Here is an 18,271-nt window from a genome sequence, read left to right as displayed (position 1 = left end):
CTGCGCAGATGACAAAACAAACCATCAGAAGTTTCATATTGTCACATTATGACTGAATTTACAGGCTTATTCTTTTTGTCTCAAAACCCTTGCACCGTGACCCGACTCCCATTACGCTATAGCTCAAAATCTGCCAAGTAAAGGTACAAATCATGTAAAAATGCACCTTTTATTGGAAAATTTAACTTATTAATGTTTGATTTTTGCCTTAATCTTTCAAACAATTGAAGTTGAGAGAAGTAAAAATCAAGAAAGGACAAAGCAAATTTATACTTGTGAATGTTATGTATTTTAGGGATGGGCGATATGGGCATAAAAATGTATCACAATAATTTTTTGTATTTATTGGAAGCCGGAGGGTGCCCTTGCGCAGAAACTCCACATATACATAGCAGAAGTAATTGCACTGGAGACGCTCCAGGAAATCTCTAATCCAGTTATCGCTGTAGCTGAATAAATGCAGATTTTAACTTTTTTTAAAGACAATAAATATACAATTGCTACAATGGTTTGTCTGTGTTCTTTGAGCATTCTTGGTTATTTTTAAAAGGATAAAGTATATTTATAATGCAATGCTAATCGTCAGGTTACGGTATTTGACAGACAGAACGTTGATGGTGTTCAGGCTGCCATTTTGGTTTTTTTTGGAAAGCAATGACATAGTTAAAACATCCAATAGTGTGGGTTTTCCCGCATATGTGTGTACTCCCTGAACCTGAATGTAACTTTTTGACAGACATCAGTGTTTTGATATTCAAATAAATCATAATAGTGAGCCTTCAATTGCCTACATAGCCTAATAAGTGTTCAAGCACACGCAAAAAAAAAAGCTTGCCACAGCGCACCGGCAGATATAATAATTATGAATGTGTCAGGGAAAAACGGCAAGGAGACATTAACGTTTATGCATTAACATTTTATTAATTTATTGATAACCTAGTGCTTTTTTTGTTTTCGGATTAAGAGATGAAATCGGTGACACTGATTCGTTATCTCCGCAATAGTGATGTGCCTGTACGCATGTTTCATATGGATTAGATAATCTGAGGCTATTTGTTTTCTATTTGGGTCGGTTCATTTTAAAGTAGGCATTTCACTCTATATAGATATATTTTTCATGTCTGTAAGGCAAGTATACACAGAGTTTCTGAGTTTTGCTCTCAAGTTTACAGAGACCGAGAAGGCAGAAAGTGCATTCTGTTTACTTTCATTATTTTACAAAAGCACAATGTTTTGTTGCTATTGTGAGTGCACACAAATAAACATAGTCTTTACAGATTTGAAAGATGTATTACTTTCATCTGTATGACTGAGTATTTTAAGAGCAAACGACCACACTGGCACCTCCATAAACGTAGAGTCTTTACAGATTCTAAAGATGTATTACTTTAATCTTTATGAGCAAAAATGACAGAGTATTTTAAGAGCAAACGATTGCACTAGCGCCTCCATCTGTCATGCAGTAAGTGCTGCTATTCAGCTTTCACCCTCCGCAAAGACATTTGAATAGGCCACAGGTTAACATTAGATTTAGCGGCCATGTGACGATTCTACTACGTACATTTTTCAGATGAAATTACATATTTGAGGTCGATGAATGATAGCTGAGTGTTTGGATGTCCTGAAGTACTATATTACCACATATACCAGCCGTTAATGATCTGTCTTTTTTTTTTGTGCGATTAATTTTGGTCGACCAAGCCTCTTCTTGTCTGCAACTATTTGGGGGTAGCCCTAATTTTTGGGTAGTATAAAACAAGCTGGATTGTTTGAAATGCGCTTGCGTATTTATACTTACTTTATGAAATAAAGTTTAAAAAGTGGCTTAAGTACAGTATATACATTTTACTCTGACTGACATATTTGGCTTGTCAAAAGTGTTGCAATTTGTCACCTTTTGAAAATCATGTTGATTTTTTTTACCAGAAAAGGAGTGGTTTTGATGTACAGTTGTTCTTATTTTCTCTCATAACAAAAATATTGTATTTAATCCTATGAAAATACAGATCCTGTTGTAAATGATAGTAAAAAATCACTTTATTAAACTGTTGTTGCATTTTTACCGCTTGGCAGATTTTGAGTCTTATTAAAACTGGTTATAAATCTCACAGCCATAAAGCGTTTTCAATCAGTTCTGCTCCCTTTACTCGCTCACAGCGAAGTGAGCATGGGATGTTCTTGACCTTTGACCTCGGAGTTCCTCCGCGGCTGGCCAGGAATCCTGTTTGTCCTCTTCACCTCGTTCCGGGCCAACATCGGCGCTCCTGGAGACTCCATTAGGAAGTCCAGCGTGTCCTTGGAAGTCTCCTCTCCTATTCATCGTAACTTCTCCCTTGTCTTACGACTTTCCTCCGTCTCCCTCTCATTTTTTCCTTCTCCCGAAAGTAGGCCGGAGGTTATTACACTGAATTTGATATAACAGCCCAACCGATTCAGTGGAGCACCTTGTCAGACACAAACAATAGATAAAGCCCGAAATATAATGTGAGGTAAGGAACGCTCTGATATTCCCAGAGAATGTTCCCCTTAGAGATGGGACCATTTGTCTGCATATATTTGCAAAGAATTCAGCCGGGGAGAGAGTGGAGGTCACGAGGAAAATAAATCTATTTTCATACGTGTTGAAGTTAACTCTCTTCCTGCAGGAACTATAGAAAGTCGTTCTATTGTTCCAGCGAGACTCGGTTTGGTTTTCGTCTAACGTCTACATGCAGTGTTATTGTTAGGGCTACTTGTGGTAAGTCGCAATGTTTAGTTTAGACTCAGATCTGAGATGGGCGGCTTTCTTGCGTAACATTACAGCTTCGAGGGCCAAGTGCTAAGATGGCGAGGAACAAACAGATGTTGACGGTTGTATAATTGGTGAAAAGCGGCAGCGAGCTTTCTAATGTCGAACAGCGGTGCGATCAAAAGGTTTTAATTTAGGTTGACCCCCTGTACGTCTGGCAGGCTGTCTGAATGCCACTGCTGACAAATTACAGGTGCTCAGTGGTGTTTAGGACTACAGAGGCATACAGAGAGGATCTCACATCCAGGTAGAGCCGATAAATGGACAACCAGCTGTACAGTGCTGTACAAAGGTGCCAAATCATAACGTTATCTAAATTTAGCCACTTGTACAGTATATGCCTTGTATGATATTAAAGTCAACCTGTAATCAAAGTTCTTATTTACCTTTTACTCTTTTTAATGCATTTATACTTGTTTTCATAAAACATTTTAAAGTCAAATTTATTTTTACAATAATTTTCACATTATTATTCCTACACAGTTCTTCAGGGAAGATCTACAAAGGCTAAATTGCAAGATGAAACTTAAAGAATAATTTCTCTTTATGTTTGTGTGTTTAACTATATGCAGATTTGCTGCTTATTTCATGCTATTAAATGCAATTACTATGTGATTACTATGTAATTACTATGTATTAACTAACTAAATTACTATATATTAATTACTAAGTAATCGTTATATAATCAATTATGAAAAACTATTTTAGTTTTTTTTTTTTGTTTTTGAAAAGTGTTTTGTTCACCAAGGCCGCATTTAATCAAAAATGCAGTAAGTATCAACAGAAATATTGTGAATATTATTGCAATTTAAAATAATTCATTTATTTCATTAATTTTTTAGCAGCATTACTCCAGTCTTCAATGTCACACGGTCCTTCAGAAATTTTAATATGATGATTAGGATACACAAGAAACATTAATCAATTTAAAAAAAAAGTTGTGCTGCTGAATATTAGTGAAAACTTTTTTTTTTCTCTCAGGTTTCTTTGAATAGAAAGTTCAAAATAACATATGTTAACATATGGGACCACAAAACCAGTCATAAGGGTAGTTGTTTTGAAATAGATACATTTGAATAAATAAGCTTTACATTGATGTATGGTTTGTTAGGATAGGACAATATTCGGCCGAGATGCAACTATCTGGAAATCTGGAATCTGAGGGTGCAGAAAACCACCTTTAATGTTGTCTAAATAAAGTTCTTAGCAATGCATATTACTAATCAAAAATTAAGCTTTGATATATTTCTAGTAGGAAAAAATATCTTCATGGAACATGATCTTTACTTAACATCCTAATGATTTTTGGGCATAAAAGAAAAATCGATAATTTGGACCCATACAATGTATTTTTGGCTATTGCTACAAATATATTGTGCTACTTTTTGTGGTACAGGGTCATATGTTTTTGAAATAGAAAACGTAATTATAAATGTCTTTACTGTCACTTCTGGCCTATTTAATGCACTCTTGCTATATAAAAGTTTCATATCTTTAAGAAAAAATCTTACTGATTCTATTTAAACGGTAGTGTATCATGGACTTAAATGCAACGTTTTTGCAACATTGACTCTTATTTAGGGATGCACCGCTTGCGCGTTTTGTCAGTAAAGCCGGTTCTGTAATCAGCGGTAAATGCCATCAGGTGCGTGATTTCACGTTGAGCCGTATATACTACACACAGCCGTTGTTTACCGACGAGCTGCGCAAATCAATGTTCATTATCAGTGTGAAAGTGCGCAGCTCGTCAGTGAACAACGGCTGTGTGTAGTATATACGGCTCAACGTGAAATCACGCACCTGATGGCATTTACCGCTGATTACAGAACCGGCTTTACTGACAAAACGCGCAAGTGATCGGCCGATATGGATCGGTGCATCCCTACTCTTATTGATGTAGAGACCACTTTTCATGTTTCCGTACATCCTCAATCAATAAAATAATTTTTTTTTTCTCTTTGAGTGTTCTATTACATTTTTCGATAATAAAATGTCTGTTTCACGTTGACTTTAACGTCAGCGGATTATTAAATCAGACGTGGCTTTATAATATCTTGCAGATGTTCACACTTACCCCGTTGGACATTTTTGAATCATAGTGCAATATAACCAAACAAATATATTTCCTTATTTAATTGCAAACATCAGTTCTTAGATTCCATAATTACATTCACTCTTATTGAATTTAAATAAAATCCACTCTGTTAGCTCCGTCGTACAGTGTGAAGTTTTGTTTGGGCTTGTTATCACGAAGCTGTCATATTTAATGACACTAAATTGTCTAAATAAATTATTTCGTGCAGTTTTATAATTATGGTTTTGGCAGTGGTTCTTCCTGTGCTGAAGAATTTAACAAGCCCACAAAGCCATCGTCATCTCACATGAAATTCATGTTGAATGTGACATTTTAATTGGAGTAATATTCCCATTAATTGGACAAACGGATATGGGAGTCTGTGGGGGAAAGGTACACTGGGAGCAGAATTCACAATTCCTGAATTAGGATTCGTCAGCTTCATTTTTGTGGCTGTTCTCCGATCTGGGAGCCGCTTAAGCGTGCGCCGTCTCAGCGGAACCGCCGGTTCACATTGTCTTCATTAAAAGCGATTACGGAATAGGTCAGTTTTGTCTGCTCGGCTGGTTTGAGCGCACTACGGCCGACCGTCGGAAATGTCTTCATCTTCATCTGTTTGGGGTCTGTAGGTCTGGTTAGGCAGTCAGGCAGGAAACCAAAGCTGTCAGTGTTTTTTTTTTCTTTTTTCCTATACCCATGTACGCGTGTCTGATTATATGTCAAAGCGAGTCAAAGCAGCACATTTTCTGCCTTTTTGAGTTTGCTGTGAGCATGTGCGTATTAGTGCAAGATAACGTGAACATTTCCCACAGCCATTTTTGCATAAAACAAACTCATCTTAAATTGAACAACTCGCACATGCTTGTAATTACATATTATACCTGTATTTGAATGTTAATCTGAACTATCATTATCTTTCTGGAATTGGTGATGAATTGGTTTACATAGGGCACCATATGGGATACGGCCCCGTTGTACAAGCTGTCCAGAGAGAGGCTTGACACACACTAACAATAAATGTGAAATTAATTTTTCAGGGCAGGTTGGCCACCTGTCTGTTAAGATAGAGACTAGGACTGGCCATTTGGTATGGGCAGAGAGAGAGGGCGCCTGTGGGAACCAGGTGGGCATAAACGTTGCCCCATATGCCGCCCGGTTTTTCTTGTATTTTGAAGGGCAAACACATCTTGGTACACCGCAAGGACAAAGCCATTAATGACATTCTTTTGAAGTCGTTGACACTTGCCGAATTAAATCTGATTCAGCATTCGGAGTCTCCGATGGCACTACCCCTATTAAAATGGAAGTGACCCAATGGTAATGTTGAAGAATTGAGGAAGAGGTAGAGTCATTCTATTAAAATAATAAAGACTTTTCCAGTTCAATAAGATGATTCATTCACTCACCCTTATATTGTTCCAAACCTGTAAGACCTTTGTTCATCTTCCGAACACAAATTAAGATATTTTTAATAAAATCCGAGAGCTTGACACGTTCAAGACCCAGAAAGGTAGTACGAACATTGTTAAAATAGTCCATATGACATCAGTGGTTCAACCCTAATTTTATGAAGCTACAAAAATACTTTTTGTGCGCAAAGAACATAAAAATAACAACTTTATTCAGCCTTTTTCTTCAGAATGCCAGCTACTGCATCACTAGCACCACTCTCGTGAAAGCGTAACACAGACTGAGGAGAATAATTGTTCAATAAAGTGGTTATTTTTGTTTTCTTTATGCACAGAAAGTATTTTTGTAGCTTTGTGAAATTTAAGGTTGAACCACTGAAGTCACATGGACTATTTTAAACATTGCCCTTACTACTTTTTGTGGGCCTTGAATATGGTAGTTGCGTTGCTGTCTATGAAGGGTCAGAAGGCTCTCAGTTTTCATCAAAAATATCTTAATTTGTGTTCTGAAGATGAATGGTCTTACGGGTTTGAGCGTACATTTAGAAAATCAAAGTACAACAGCATACGTTTCAATTAGATATTCATTGTTAGAATAAATTCTAACACGTATGTAGGAAGACAAATGGCACCCGCTTTGTCGAATGACCCGGTAGAGGCAAGACGAGAGTGAAAGTATGTGGTTTCAGTTCTACAAGCTCCGAGTGAGTCAACAGACGGAAGGAACACCTGGGAAAAAGAGAGAGAGCCAGGGAGCATGTGAGGCAGAGCGGCACATATTGGTGCAGTCTCGGAGAGAGTAGTTTCACTCAACCGTCTCTTTGAATCAGAGGGTGAGAGAGAACGGCTCTTCACAGTCATTTGTCTTCCTTAATCATACAGCGTGGTGCATTTTTCCGAGACGGGCCGTGACGCGGGTTTATGGGCACATCTGTGCCGTTTGGGCTGAATGAAACATGTCCATCCCTCGTCCCACTGGGAGGCCTGATTTCGGAAATCGTGTGAACGTCTTGTGTAAAGCCGTATGGTTTGTTTTGCAGACGATGCAAGTGATGTGCAAGACTACGCGTTTTAGAAATTGACTAGTCAATGAAATAGACTGTTGAGGCCTGGAAGTTGACTAGTTGACTAGTAAGTCAGTAGGATCAGAATCCTATCAAACGTCTTTAGGCACAAAGGTGTGCAATTCTGCTCCTCGAAGGCCACCTTCTTACAGAATTTATCTTCAACCTACTCTATCACACCTGCCCTGAAGTTTCTAGTGCCGGGGTGTCCAAACTCAGCTAATCAAGCTCTTACTAGGCAAGCTACTGTAGAAACTTCTGCCCTCCAGGAAAGAGTTTGGGCACCCCTGTTCTAGTGAATCTAAAACCCTTGATAAGCTGATTCAGGTGTGTTTTATTAGGGTTGGAGCTAAACTCTGCAGAAAGGTAGCACCTCCAGGAGCAGGACTGGGCAAGCTGACTAAGGGACTCGGACTTAAGAAAGATATTTACATTCTAAAGCAGCTAGACCAGGGGTATGCAAGCCCAATCCTAGAGAGCCATAGCCCTGCAGAGTTCAGTTCCAATTCTAATCAAACAGACCTGAACAAGCTAATCAGTGTCTTTAGGATAACTAAAGCTATAGGCAGGTGAGATTTTTTTTCAGGGTTGGAGCTGAACTCTGCAGGACTGTGGCTCTCTAGGACCAAACTTGCCAACACCTGGGCTAGACATTGGAACCGACTATTTTGACATGCTTCTACACCAGGGATGGGCAACTTTAGTCCTGGAGGGCCAATGTCCTGCAGAGTTTAGCTCTAACCCTAATAAAATACACCTGAACAAAGCTAATCAGTGTCTTCCAGATCACTAGAAAGCTACAGGACGGTGAGTTTGATTAGGGTTGGTGCTAAACTCTGCTGGACAGTGGCCCTCCAGGACTAAAGTTGCCCATCCCTTTTCTACACTTATAAAATAAAGGTTCTTTATTGGTATCTATGGTTCCATGAAGAACTTTGATGAACCGTGAAACCTTTCCATTGCACAAAAGGTTCTTCGTAGTAAGTTATTTAAATTTTTTGGAATGTTCTTCACACAAAAAATGTGTCTTTAAAGAGCCAAAAATAGTTCTTCTACAGCATCACTGCTAAACCTCTCTTTTGGAACTTTATTATGTAAATGTTAAATGTTCTGAAATCATGCAAACCATAATTGCTGGACTTGGTAAACTAAACTAAAACATTAAAGTTAAAGTCTGACTATTCCATCCTCACTTATCCACTGCTAAGAGAGAAGTTGAGAGATGTTAATCGCAGAGGAAAGTCTCTTCCACAAACGGGAGGAGGAAAGAGGAGGGAGCGTTGGCTCTCCGGGGCACTGGGAGAAAGTTGCCCCATGCTTGTCAGAGTTTCAGGAAGTTGAGAATTGATGGAGCCCACAGGCAGTATGGCTAATTTTAGTTGAAATCACCTAAGTGGTTTGGCTAATTTATCCCTCACCCCCTGGTCCCCCCCCATTCCCTCTCATCTCTCCCCCTCTCTTCATCCCTCCTTCCCTCGCTGCTCCGATATGTCCACATAGCGTGAAGGTACCAGGAGGTGACAGGAGGAACAGAAGGGTATTTTGTGCACAGCTGACTCAGAGTGCACAGAGTATTTATAACCTTCCTTTTAAACGCTGAGGCTTTTTTGACCCAGCGCCATGGACACGGAATCAGTTCACTGGCACTTTTTTTTTGTCCTTATCTTCTTCACAATGCACCAAAGCTCTAATTACGTATAGCATTACATTCAACTTGAACGTGAGCATACGTGCGATACAACGCATATCTACCTGTGGAGGTGAGCTATAGGTTGTTGGAGCTTATCAAAAGAAACTTCTTGGAGAAGACCTTGACCTTCATGTCTCTTTGAGACCTCTACCAGACTCTTTGGTTCATTTAGTGAGTACTTGCTTGCAAAAACAGGATTTTTGGCACTTTCATTGTAGGGGATTGCAAAGACAGGTGAAGAGGTGAGAAAGGGATCAGGAAATTTGACAGTTTAGATCAGGGATCCTCAAATCTGGCCCACAAGATCAATTTTCCTGCATAGTTTAGCTCTAACCCTAATCAAACACACCTGAGCATGCTAATCAAGGTCTTCGGGATCATTAGAGGTAGGCGAGTTTGATTAGGGTTGGAGCTAAACTCCGCAGCACATTGGCCCTCCAGGGTAAGATTTGAGGAACCCTGGTTTAGATGGTAACCCTTGTTCTTGCTAGATTCAAGTGCAACATTCATGAACTTTTTATTTGAAGTCCCAAAGATACTTGACCCCTAACCCTAATCTTGTAAGCAGCAAATGCAAATCTTATGGGAGTTTTGGAGAGTGAGATTGACCATCTAAACACGACGACTTGTACTTGTATTATGCGCATGAACAAGCTAGCTTGCCGCTAGGCCAAAAATGAACTCCAGAGTTGTGAGATTGAGAGTTTGTCACAGATAGCCATAATAACAATATCTTACCCACTACGTTGCTGCACATTTCTTCAAATCAAGTTTGTAAGTGACGGTGATATTTAATGAAGAAAACACTAAGTTTGTTTTTTCCAAAAGCTTTTAATTTTTATTACTGTGATTGATTTCTAGGGATGGGAAACATAAGGAGTTTGACAATTCTGGTTGCACATATAGATTCATGTTCCTTAATGATTCTATTAAACATTGTACTTTTGAGGGAATTGAGTCTTTGCAACCAATTCATTTGAAATGTCTTATAAAAGTCAGACTTTCTTTGTTATTGCCTACAACTATGACATTGCAATAGAAAAATGTGCAGTTTACTTACAGACTTAGCTTAATTTACTGACCCCAGATATTTAAATGATAGTGTAATTTATACTGCAAATTCACAACTCTGATGAAACAATTTCTTTTTCTGTAAGCCTGTAGATAAAAAGTCCAATAAAGATTATTGCAAACGGACGTCATTTGGTTTGGACATCATTGCTTTGGCTCTGGCATTTTATGTTATACCCTGTGGTTCAATTGTACATGAACACTGGCAGATTATTCTACATATTAAGTAGGTGTAATACTGAGATTATTTGGGAGGAATAATGCAAGCTAGCGATTCTTAACACATGGGTCATCTTGTCAGTGTATTTAAATTCAGCAGTTGTAGTGCTAATAAATTTGCTGCCTGTCGAAGCGCAGACGCACGGTTGACTTCTTTAGCACACTGTTCTTTCTGTAGGATTCGTATTATTATCTTGTTTAGCACTGCATAATTGAATTTTGAACTCTTATCTTATTTGCTGAGTTTGCTGTAGCAAAAGAGCAGCTGAACAAAAGAGACAGAGACTGGACTGTATTTTTTAATCCCGTGGGTGAATGAGGGTGTATGTTTGGATATTTAAGGCTGTATAAAAAAAGCCAGTGGTGAACATCTGTATTTTTTTAGGTGTAATAGGATAATAAGTCAGTGAGGAATAATAATTTTTTTTTATTGTTTTTAAATCTGAAGAGTTTAGTTTCTGTACAATTAGATTTACTAAATAAAATTAAAAAACAGTACTGAATTGCAAAAATGTTTTCCGAACACTCCCTGTCTGCAATTTGTCAGAGGAGTACAAAGCTCCACCCCCAAAATCATGCCACTGGTTAAGCAGTTGTTGCTATGTCTGGCTGGTCGGAATTCTCAAACAAAAACAGATTTGAAAATATTAAGACTGTTTCAAACTAGTTTTCCTGAACCCTCCCTGTCTGCAATTGGTCAGAGGAGCACATAGCCCTGCCCCCAAGCTCATGCCATTGAATTAGCCATTGTTACTATGTCTGACTGGTCAGAATTCTCAAACAAAAACAGATTTTAAAAAAATGACTTTTTAAAACAGATTTGAAAAAAAAAAAAAAAAAAGACTATTTCAAAACAGATTTGAAAAAAAAAAAAAAATGACTGTTTCAAACAAGTTTTCCTGAACACTCCCTGTCTGCAATCGGTCTGAGGAACACATAGCCCCGCCCCCAAACTCATGCCATTGAATTAGCCATTGTTGCCATGTCTGGCTTGTTGGAATTCTCAAACAAAAACAGATTTGAAAAAAAAAAGACTATTTCAAAACAGATTAAAAAAATGACTATTTCAAAACAGATTTGAAAAAAAAAATGACTGTTTCAAACAAGTTTTCCTGAACACTCCCTGTCTGCAATCAGTCTGAGGAGCACATAGGCCCGCCCCCAAAGTCATGCCATTGAATTAGCCTTTGTTGCTATGTCTGGCTTGTTGGAATTCTCAAACAAAAACAAATTTGAAAAAACAACAACAAAAAATGACTTTTTCCAAAACAATTCAAATGTCTGTTTCAAATCAGTTCTCAGAATTGGTCAAAATTCTCAAAAACAGATAAAAAAAAAACTGTTTCAAAAAAGTTTTCAGAACAACTCCCTGTTTGCAATTGGTCAGAGGAGCACATAGCCCTGCCCCAAACTCATGCAATTGAATTAGCCATTGTTGCTATGTCTGGCTGGTTGGAATCCTCAAATAAAACAGATTTTAAAAAAAAGATACTATTTCAAAACAGATTTGAAAAAAGAAATGACTGTTTCAAACAAGTTTCCCTGAACACTCCCTGTCTGCAATTGGTCTGAGGAGCATGTAGCCCCAACCCCAAACTCATGCTATTGATTGCGCCATTGTTGCTATGCCTGGCTGGTTGGAGAAAAAAATTACTGTTTTTAAACAAGTTTCCCGATTACTCCCTGTCTGAAATTGGTCAGAGAAGCACATAGTCCGCCCTAAACTCAAGCCATTGTTGTTATGTCTAGCTGTTTGCAATTCTCAAACAAAAACAGATTTGAAAAAATGACTGTTACAAACAAGTTTCCCGAACACTTACTTTCTTCAATGGGTCTGAAGAGTGGTCCACACCCCCAAAATCATGCTATTGGTGGAGCCATTGTTGCTATGTCTGGCTGGTCGGAATTCTCAAACAGAGCGATGTTTTGATATCGCCCCAGACACAGACGCAGTGTTGCAACTTTTCAGAAAAATTAACCTACTAGTGACTTATTTGAAGGTTTTTCTGTTAAATATATAGTATTCAGAAACAACTAAGTATGTAAAGTGGAAGTTTAGATCACTTTGAGTGAGAGAATCAGATGTGTTCTTTCATTTCTGCTCCAAAAGCCAGTCTCCTCATTGTTATACCTGTTTTTAATGTGCTCTTCCTCTGCGTCTCCTCGCAGCACTGGAGGAGAATGATATATTTGCAGAACTGCGGCGAAGCCAACCGCTGCTGGCAGTGTGACGGGTGCGATTTGGTGCCAAGCACCTGGTCAAACTGAAGACAATGAGCAGCTTATGGACTCCATCCATCCCCAGACATAAATGTTAGTGATGATATCAAATAAAAAAAGCAGAGGGAATTGGTACAGGAAGGACTTGAAAGTGTTTTTCGCCAGCAGATCTTTAAGCATCACTAAGCCTTCCTCGCTCCTCATCCCCAGACACAGAAACGGATTTGAATACTAACTAATCTTTCACTGCCATTTTTGTCTTTCATAATTAACTTGTCATTGTTTTCTCGTTGCGCGCCTTTCCATGCTCCTCCGCCCTGAAAGAAGAGCTGAACATCTCTGATATGGACCATTTTTGTCCCCCTAGTCTCACTGTTTTCTACCCGGCTCTAAACCCAAGTCATATTCAAACAGTAGCCAAATCCTTTCACGCGCCCTTTATTTATTTAACCGGCGCGATTCCTGTAACACAAAGAAACTGCGGGGCAGGACCGGGGAGTCACCCTGCCGACGATCTAATAATGACTGCCGCAGATGGAGAAGGTTGGAATGGAGCTGTCTGCTGAATCTATCGCACGCAGACACGCGGAGGAGAGTGTCAAAGCGTCTCCCGCGCAGAGAAGGACCGCTAGGGAATGCGGACCGTCTGGCAGATGCGTTGGCAGTCTCTGCTCTTTCACTCTCTACCTGGGCTGGACTCGGACCAGGGTTAATTATAGTGGATCACTGGAGTCTCGTGTCGCCTGTGAAGAGCAGGGGGGTTGTCAGGATGTTGTCATACTGCCATGTCCTGTACGACAAAGACATGAGGAAAGGCACTGTCTCCTAGCCGAAGTTTTAGTACACGCAGCAAGGCGCAGACGGTATTGGCAGTGTCTAGAATGACTAGAAAACCAGTAATTAGTTAAAACAACTTTTACCTTTGCACAGTGACCTTGGAAAAAGTCTGTCTGCTGAAAAATGTAATTAGTAATTTTGTGCTAAAAATTTTTCATTTCAGTCAAATCTGTTTCATACATCAGCGAGTTGTTTCTTGTTTTAAGCATGAACCTTGTTTAATTAAATTTATGCTCAGAAAATAAAGTAAAACTGGGTGAGATAATAGGGATTTATTCTAAGTAAAAGCATGTTGTTTCCCGTATGTTGAGATAAGTTTTACTGGAAAACAAGACGAAAATAGACCCAAAACTGCAACTGTTAGGAATGCATGAAGTCTGTTTTGAGGTTGTGGAAAGAGCTGTGTTAGATCAAAAATTGAGCATTGGTTTTCCAAAAGAAAAACCTGCTTTAAAATTCTCATTGGTCAACAGATGTCAGAGTGCATTATAGTGAACTTTCCGAGTGGAGCATCGCTTCCGTAAACCTTTTTTTTTAACGCACCATCCTACTTTAAATCAATTGATTCGTTCTCTCTGACGCAACTCAAACTCTGGTGTATAGACACCCTTATTACCATGATAAGGCGGTTTTAGGAGCAAATTTATCAGAGATGCTTTAAAACCAAGGAGTTTTTAAAGTCACCTCCTCTGCAAAAGTTTAAAAATACTACCGAAACTTTTGTACCTCAGCTTCAGACGCTCACTTCACTTTGGAGTATAATCATTTGCTTCTCTTATACTCAATGGGGCTCACTCTATCTAGTCATGCCAGTGTACGCTGTCCCAGAAAAAATGGAGCACTTTGCGTTTCTAAAAGTTTTGTTCTACCCGTCCGGTTATTTTTACGATGGCCCATTTCTGCTATTGTTGTGGCATTATCTTGACCTCGCGTAGAGCAATTTCTCCCCAGTCAAATTAGCTCTCGCCATTCAAAGCAATGCCGTGATATAATGGTTTGACGGTTTTTGCTTCGCCGAGATGAAGAAATGGAAGGCCAAGCCACTGGGGTTAATAAAATTCCTCCTCTTCAACAAGTACCCAGGGATACGGAGTGTCCTTGAAAACGACAGCACCTCACTTTCACCCGGCATCTCAGAGCAGAGCAGCTCTCTCTTTCGCTCTTTCCATCTCAGTCCATTCTTCTACAATCCTTGTATCCACAATCATTGGTGGTTCCTCATTAAAACAGACATCGTTTCTCCGAAGCCTTTTTTTATTTTTTTGCGGAGACAGTTATCACTGAGGTGAAAGAATGCTGCGAGCATATTAACTACAACAGATCGATTCTTGCACGTCAGGTTTTTGTCAGCGCATACAGAAGCGTGAGAACTTAACTCCGTCTTCATGCAAGTCAATGAACACCTGGAGCCGCGTTCCCAGTGGCAGCTAAACATGCGTAGCGAGGGAACGGAGGTGGGAAAGAAAGAAAGGGAGAGGAATACAGCGCCCGAGCCTTTCAAACCCGTGTTTGACACGAGGTAGAGTGAGGGAGCCTGGGCGCGGAGCTGCGCGAGAGGCCCCGCTGAGGTTTATGCCACCTGTTTGTTTTTTTTTTTTGTTTTTTTCCCCACGCAGCCTGGATGTGCCCAGCCTCCTGGGATCCGCGGGTTTGAGATCCAACATAAAAAAGGTGACGGAACAGTCCTGGGTTGTCGTAGTAACTTGGGGATTATGATTTATTAATCTGCAGTCTTTTAAATTCGAAGGGAAGCACAGAGAGGTTACCCGTCTCAGCCCCCGGGGGAGTAATCTTGCTTCAGAGAACAATTGCGAAACGTGCCGTTTTTGTCTTTAACTGGCGGAAAGTGCTCGTCCCATTACTCCTCCCGCTGCAGCTGCAGCGCAGGGAGAGGGTCACCCACAAGAAAGTTTGTGCAATTCCGCTGAGGAATTTATTTTGGTCCTCCGGAACAAACTGATGCCTCGCTTTTCCTCGTGTCATTCCATGAGAGACTTTTGAGGAAAGTGAGAGCGCACCGGGCTGTCTGTGAACACGTACGTGGTTCAAAAACTGCCGTTTGTGAATATTTTCACACTGTACAGAAACACCCAATGCTTATGTAACTGTGTTTACCCATAATGCTTCACTTAAGCACCAAATGCTGTTGAAATTACTTTTTTTTTTTTTTGACATTCTTGTCGCTTGAATGATGTTGTTCAAAAAAAAAAAAAAAAAAAAAAAATCATGTAAATATTTCATGCTTGTACAAATTTTTTTACCCAAAATGCACCACAAGTGTTTTATAACATTGTTTGCGCACATATGCTTTTTTTTATTAGTTTGGACAATTTCTTGGTCCAAACTTTATTTTTGCTCTTTTTGCAACTTGATTGATGGAAATGGTTTACACACATATATATTTTAAGTTTAACTTAAGTTGACACTTTCTTGGTCTAATATTGAATAATTATTATTTTTATTTTGCAACTTGATTGATTAAAAAAGGTGACAAGGTTAATAATAACTTTTTTTTTTTAATTAGTATATTGTGTTTTTGAAACTAGAAGGAGGACATGTAGCAGAAATGTTGCAAGCCAGACTCAAACTTTCGGACAAAAATTAATGCTTGCGATTTTAAACAAACAAACAAAAAAAAGGAGCCAAATTTTTACCCAAAATGCACCACACTTGCTTCCTAACATTGTTTGCACATATATGCATTTTACGTTTTTTAATTTTATTGTGCTTTTTGAAACTTGATAGAAGAAGGACATGTTGCAGAAATGTTGCGAGCCAGACTCAAACTTTTGGACAAAAATTAATGCTTGCGATTTTAAACAAACAAACAAAAAAAAGAGCCAAATTTTTACCCAAAATGCACCACACTTGCTTCCTAACATTGTTTGCACATATATGCATTTTACGTTTTTTAATTTTATTGTGCTTTTTGAAACTTGATAGAAGAAGGACATGTTGCAGAAATGTTGCGAGCCAGACTCAAACTTGCGTACCAGTATTTGTTGGGCAAAAATGTATTTTTATGATTATTTTTTAAAATGGTACAAATGTTGCGAGCCAGACTCGAACTTGCGTAACTGTGTTTGTTGTGCAAAAAATAGTGTTTGTGAAATCTTCATACTAAAACACACATTTTTTTTATCCAAAATGCACCAAGTTTTAATTAATCTTTTAGTGTTTTTAATTAATTAAAAGTTTTTTTTTAAACTAAGATTTTATGTTATTGTTGTGCTTTTTGAAACTTGATTGATAGAAGAAGGACATGTAGCAGAAATATTGAGAGCCATACTCGAACTTGCGTATCGGTTTCTGTTGGACAAAAATACATTTTTGTGATTATTTTTTAAAAGGGTACAAATGTTGCGAGCCAGACTTAAAAAAAAAAACCAAAACTTCTTTTCACACTAAAATGGACAAAATTTTGTACCCAAAATGCACTACAGGTGCTTCATAACATTTTGTGCATATATATATGCATTTTAGGTTAAATAATTTTTTTTTTATTATTTAAAAAGTTTTTTTTTTTTTTTTTTTTTTAATTAAGGCTTTATTTTATTGTAGTGCTTTCTGAAACTTGAAATTTTTTTTCAAAATTTTCAAAAATTTTCAAAAACGGTTTAACATAAAAATAATTTGAACGCATTTAAAGAGAGTTTTCGTCAGAGCCCTTGTTATTCTTAATTTTGATAATAATTTTCATTTTTACACCAGACAGATATATATATCGGTTCAAAATAATGGTTATCGGTCTGCTTGTTCTGTAATAATCTGTATCAGCCCTGAAAACACACATATTGGTCTATTTATTTTTAGTTTAGTTTGGTTTTATGTTTAATATGTATATTTGTAAATATTTTCACACCGATTGATTGTTTTTGTTTACCCACAATGCATCACATAACATTATTAGTGTCTCACAAATGTGTTTTAATAAGGTAAATTAACCCATTTTGTTGGTATAAGTTTTATTTTTGGCCTCATTGCAGATTGATAAGTTTAGAGGACAGGAACCAAGTCAGACTCAATTTCGCACATTAGCGTTTGTGAATATTTACACACCAGTACAATACTCACAAAACCAATGTGACACTGCGTTTACCCACAGTGCATCACAAGTGTTTTATAAGTGCATGCAGTTTTTTGCCCTCTATTGAAAGTCTTGCGACCTGTGATGTCAATGTTAGCACCAAGGTTAATCGTGACAGAGCATGTCTGCTCTAGGCTCTGAGAAAATGAGATGTTTGTCATGTAAATATGAGTATGTTTTATGAGTACCAGCTGTGCTGTAGCTGCTTTCCTAGAAAGGCTGTTTGATTTACATTTTAGTCCGTACTCTGTTGAATAAGTTGAAGTTAAGTGGCTCTTACCTGTGAAGAGAGGATTAGGCTAAAGTCAAACGGAAGAGTTGGGGTACAATAATGGCCCGAGGTTTTCGTTCCTCCGCAGAAGCGACAGATCCAGCAGGAGAGGGCTGAGGCTGGTGCCAGACACTTCTTTGGCAGTCCTCCCCTGCTTGACTTGGCTCCTTGGATGCTCGTACCATCACAGCCAACAAGGCGGTTAAAAAAGCCCCTGTGCGGAAATGCGTTCTGCAGAGGCTGTCAACGTGTCTGCACAGCTCCTAACTCGCGTTATATAGTGCTAAAATCATCAGTGGCGCGTTTTCATCACTGTTTTACAGACTAACAGTGATGACGTGATTACACTATTGAGTTTCGTGATTTAGTACAAAGACATATGAAAGCATTATAGTGGATTTTGTACATGATTTCATATTCAGGTGTAAATATATACAAAAATGTCAGTATATATTAAAATATTTTATTTTGCTGTATTTATTAGAATGTTAATCATTTTAGGTTGTATATAACTGAGTATTACATATATATATATATATAT

This window comes from Garra rufa, chromosome 25 (genome assembly GCF_049309525.1).
Source record: "Garra rufa chromosome 25, GarRuf1.0, whole genome shotgun sequence".
Lineage (NCBI taxonomy): Eukaryota > Metazoa > Chordata > Actinopteri > Cypriniformes > Cyprinidae > Garra > Garra rufa.
The sequence above is the reverse complement of the archived record's forward strand: the minus strand, read 5'-3'. Positions refer to the sequence as shown.